Source organism: Desmodus rotundus, chromosome 10, assembly GCF_022682495.2.
Source record: "Desmodus rotundus isolate HL8 chromosome 10, HLdesRot8A.1, whole genome shotgun sequence".
Lineage (NCBI taxonomy): Eukaryota > Metazoa > Chordata > Mammalia > Chiroptera > Phyllostomidae > Desmodus > Desmodus rotundus.
The window spans coordinates 85,990,235-85,995,764 of NC_071396.1; the positions used below are offsets into that span (position 1 = coordinate 85,990,235).

The 5,530-nt window shown below is 42.5% G+C and overlaps 1 pseudogene; it reads left to right on the plus strand.

The window, feature by feature from the left end:
- The first annotated feature begins 1,405 nt into the window (after positions 1-1,405).
- LOC112322936 (large ribosomal subunit protein eL42-like) lies at positions 1,406-1,725 on the plus strand (annotated as a pseudogene).
- The last annotated feature ends 3,805 nt before the right edge of the window (positions 1,726-5,530 follow it).

Genomic DNA, 5,530 nt, shown 5'->3' on the forward strand with positions numbered 1-5,530 from the left:
TTACATTCTCGGGGTATACCACCTCTAACTGACCCATTTATCAGTTGATAGATATTTGAGCTGTCTCCACTTTTTGTGGCATAATATAGCCACACAAACATTTGTGTACCAATTTTCACGTGGACTTACCATTTTCATTTCTCTTGGGCATACCCTTAGGAGTGGAATTGCTGGGTGGAATAGGAGTGGATCTCCTCACTTTTTTGTTGTTGTTGTCATTTTGTTTTGTTTTAATAAGAGAGGGGAAGGAAGAAAGAAAGAGAGGGAGAGAAACATCAATGTGAGAGAGAAACATTGATCGGTTGCCTTCCGTATGTGCCCAACCTGGGACCAAGCCCACAACTCAGGCATGTGCCCAACCAGGAATCAAACTGGTGACCTTTTGGTTTTTGGGACGACGCCCAACCAACTGAGCCACGCCAGCTGGCTGGGGCTCATCATGGCTTTCATTTCCATTTCTCTAATTACTAATGATGTTGAGGCCTCTTTTCATCTGTTTATTAGCCATTTGTATATCCTCTTTGGGGAGAATCTATTCAGATCCTTTGCTTATTTTCAAATCATGATTGTCTTTTTTATTACTGTTTTTTATTATTGATTTATATTATTGATATAAAGTGTTCTTTATATATTCTAGATACAAGTCCCTTATCAGATATATGATTTGGAAATATTTTCTCCTATTCTGTAACTGTCTTTTCAGTTCCTTGGTGGAATCCTTTAAAGCACAAAAGTGTTTGATTTCAATGACATCCATTTTATTGTTCTTTTTTTGTTCTTGTTGCTTATGTTTTTGGTGTTGTATCTAAGAATGCTTGTTCTAACCCAAGGTTATAAATGTTTATGTCTATATTTTTTAATATGAGTTTTATAGTTTTGGCTCTAACATTTAGGCTTAGGATCCATTAGAGTTAATTTTTACGAATGTTTTGAAGAAAGGATGTTTTGTATGTGACTATCCATTGGTCCCAGCATCTTTTGTTGAAAAGGTTATTCTTTCCCTACTGAATTGTCTTGACATCCTTGTTGAAAGTCAGTTCACTGAAAATGCAATAGTTTATTTCCGGGATCCAATTCCATTTTAGGGATCTATTTGTCTATCCTTATGCCAGTACCACTGTAGCTTTGTCATTAATGTGGAAAGTGTGGTGTGAGTCTTCCAACTTTGTTCTTTTTCAAGATTGTTTTGGCTATTCTGAGTTCCTTGCATTTCCATATGAAATTAAGAATATAAATACTGTCTAGAATTGTACCCCTGAAATCTATATAATTTTATTAACCAATGTCACCCCAATAAATTCAATTTAAAAGGAATATAAATATTGTCAATTTCAATCCTGTTAGGCACGAGCAGAGAGAGACAAAGAGTGTGGATGCTGAGTTTCCTGACAGCTTTACTGCAAAGATGGTCAATGTGCTTAAAACCCAAAGGGGTTTCTGTAAGACGCGTGGAAAGCACCACCCTCACGAAGTGACCCAGTATAAGAAGGGCAAGGATCCCTGTACGCCCAGGGGACAAGGTGCTATGATCGGAAGCAGAGTGGCTACAGTGGGCAGACAAAGCCGATTTTCTGGAAGAAGGTTAAAACCACAAAGAAGATTGTGTGGAGGCTTGAATGTATTGAGCCCAATTACCGATCCAAGAGGGTGCTGGCCATTAAGAGGTGCAGGCATTCTGAACTGGGAGGAGATGAGAAGAGAAAGGGCCAAGTGATCCAGTTCTAAGCTTTGGGATTCTTTTGTTCTTTTATTCTCAAAAGGAAAATGCTGAAGCAGTAGAAAAATTAGCTGCATGACAATAAATGCACAGATATTCTTACTCATAAAAAATATTGTCAATTTCAGCCCAAAGGCACTTGGGATTTTATAGAGAGTTTGCCGAATCTATCTATTAACTAGGGAGTGTTGCCATCGTAAAAGACTGTCTTCCAATCTATGAACATAGATTGCCTTTGTTTATTTAGGTCTTCTTTCATTTCTTTCAACAATGTTTTATGGATTTCAGTATTTAAGACTGTATTTTTTTAGGTAAATTTATTCCTGTTTTATCTTTCTGATGCTATTATAAGCAGAATTATTTTCTTAACTTCACTTTTAAATTATTTACTGCAAGTGTATAAAACTACTTTTTTGCTATACTGTATGTATAATTTATATAGTTTTGTGTATTAACCTGGTATTCTGTAACTTTGCTGACTACATGTATTAGTTTAATATTTTTAGTGCATCCTGAGGCTCTTTTCTGTTCAAGATCATATTATTTGCATGGGTCTCAGTGGTTTTTTGTGCATTTGACTCCAAGGCAAGGGAAGCAAAGCCAAAAATTAACAAATGGGACTATACCGAACTAGGAAGCTTCTGTGCAGCAAAGGAAACCATCAACGAAACAAAAAGGCAACCAACCAAATAAGAGAAGATATTTGGAAATGATACAACTGGTAAGGGGTTAATACCCAAGATATGAAAGAACTTAACTTAAAAACAATAACAAAACAAGGTAATGGGATGGAAAAGTAGGCTGAGGATCTGGAATAAACATGTTTTGAAGGGAGACACACAGACGGCCAACCAGCACATGAAAAAATGTTCAGCATCACTGATTATTGGGAAAATGCAAGTCAAAACCACAGTGGGCTGCCCCCTCACACCTGTTAGAATGGCTGCCATAAAAAAGACAAAAAATAAGTGTTGAAGCAAATGTGGAGAAAAAGGAACCATCTGGCACTGCTGGTAGGAATGTAAACTAGTACGGTCACTATGGAAAACAGTATGAAGCTTCCTCATAAAATTAAGCATAGACCTATCACGTGATCCAGGAATCCCACTTCTGGATATTTACCCAAAGACTATGAAAACACTAATTCAAAAAGATGACTGTACCCCGATGTCCATTGCAACATTACTTACCATAGCCAAGATAGGGAGACAACCCAAGTGTCCATCATTGGATGATTGGATGTACACGTCACATCTTTAGCCAATCATCCGTTAATGCACACACACACACAATACTACTCTGCCATAAAAAAGATGAAATATTGCTATTTGATACAACATGGATGGATCTTGAGAGTATTATGCTAAGTGAATAAATCAGAGCAAAAGGACAAAATGCATGTAATTACTTTCACATATGGAATATAAAAAAAGGAACAAATGAACAAAACAAAATAAAAACAAACTCATAGATACAGACAACAGAACAGTGGTTACCAAAAGGGAAGAGGGCTGGGAGACGGCAAAACGGGGTAAAGACGGTCAAATATATGGTATCAAATGGAAAGTAGACTTTTGGTGGTGAGCCTGCAATAGAGTATACAGATATCAAATTATAATGTTGTGCGCCTGAAACTTATATAATGTTATTAACCAATGTTATCCCAATAAAAAGTAACTGGTTTTTAAAAAGCTTGTGTCACCTATAAACAGATAGTTTGAGGGGCGATCACATACCACGGTACACATGTCTGGCACTTGGTGAGCTCCCCTTGCGTGATAGCTTATCTCACTCCCCCTACTCTCTCCGGCTCCCAGAAGCGGCCCCTGTCCCCTGCACAGCCCTCCCAGGAGAGGAGCTGCATGGGGGCTGCCCTGCCTGAACCAGCTGACGGAAGCCCCGAGAGCCTCTTTCAGCCCCATCCCTGGCCCTGGCTCCAGCCCCTTCTCCCAGGCAGAAAGTGACCTCAGACCCAACATGTGCCCACACCCATGGGGACCCCAAAATAAAGAAAGAAGAAAGGAAGTGGAGGTTTTCACAACCCGGGATTTCTTCTTCTGAAGGTGAGGCCTCCACTTGTGAGTCCTGAAGGGAGGGGGCTCTGTGAGGAGGTGCTGGGTGTAGGTAGGGGAGAGAAACCCACCTTAGGGGACTCCTTCAAACCAAATTCTGAATGGCTCCAAATAAACAGAAGTAAAAAGACCTACATAAATATTAACTTTATATTTAAACTTTTTGTATATAAAATTTCAAACAGAAATTCTGCTCTGGTACAGATTACGTACCTACACAGCAGTTTCCCCAAACCCAGCATACTTACTGCTTGCTCACACGCGCTGGGCCCTGCTCCTGCTGCTGGGACCACGGCCTGACCCTCAGGGGCCCCCATTCCAGGACAGAGACAGGTGAGCTGTGCAGGGTGGGCGTGCCAGCTCCCTGACTGAGTGCACCTGGAGCCAGTTGGTTCTTAGATCGTTTTGTGGGTTTGGGGGCTTCCAAGCACACAGTCACCCCTTAGTCAAGGGCATAGGCCCAAGGGTGCCCATGGGCCTTTGGACAAACCGAGTCCCCTGACTGCTCCCAGAGCGGGCCCAGGCCTTCGTGGGGATGGAGACCTGAGGCCTCTGAGAAGTGGCTGCTTTTCCCAGCACCAGGCCAGGCTCGCTGCCCCATGCTGCCCCGGCTGCCCGCTGCCTGGTTCTCCCCACCCACTGACTTGCGGCTGGGGTCATTCTGCCTCTGACAGAGCCCTAAGGGTGAGAGCCACCACTGCTCCACGTCCCCTTTCCCAGCCTCTCCGTCAAGTCAGGGCAATAACAGGGTCTGGCACAAATAACGTCCCTTTTTATTACAAAATCTTTTATTACAAAATCATAAGCACATAATCCTGTAACATAACAACAGCACACTCAAGCACACCATATGACATTTTAGGTGAAACTTTCTAATTAAAACTATAAATCATCACACCCATATTATTACCCTACCAACCACACTCAAGCAGGCCTTACATCTGCCGGGCCCTATACTCCCTCCTCAGGGCCATTGTTAAGTGACACTGGCACCTGGCACATCAGAGGGGCTCAGTAAGGGTTGGTGACCTTCCCACCTCTTCCTGAACAAAGCAGGAGGTTTCAGTGGCGAGCGCTGGCAGGTGCTGTCCTCTGAGTCAGGCACCGTGTTTCCTCCGTTTGAGGAGTGCCTCATTTGGTCCTTGGGTCAGGAAACCACACTGGGCCCTGGTCTGTGAGCAAGGTGCATTTGGCTCCTCGGGGGCACTGTCACCAGATGGACTAGGGAAGGACAACTCTAGGGAGAGGACAACTGCCCCTCAGCCCAAAGCCCTGCCCAGGAGATGCCCGGGCTTCTGCTCAGCCAGCCCCAGAGGGACAGGGGCACATGTACCAGTCCCACTCCAGAAGAAGCCCCGCATATGCCCCCATGTACAGTACCTCCCCACCCTAGGGAATCACACCAGCCACACTCCAATGACATCGGGTTTCTCAGACATATTCTCTAAGCTGAAAAAATAGCAACGTTATTATGAGCATAGCCTGCTTGAAAGGAGGGCTGAGCGCATTCTGAAGACGCATTGCTCTTAGTCAGTTTTATGGCACATTTGCATTTAAATAGATTCTTTAACTCTCTTTCTGAACTTCACAATAATAAAGCCTTAAAAATGCTGACTAATAGAGTGGCAGGTGCTTAATTTTCACTTTAATTTAACACTGATACATTGTCTTATTATAGCCACTCCAGCTCAGATAATATTCATCAATGCAAGTTTTAAATGTTTTTTGTTCTTTTTGGGTA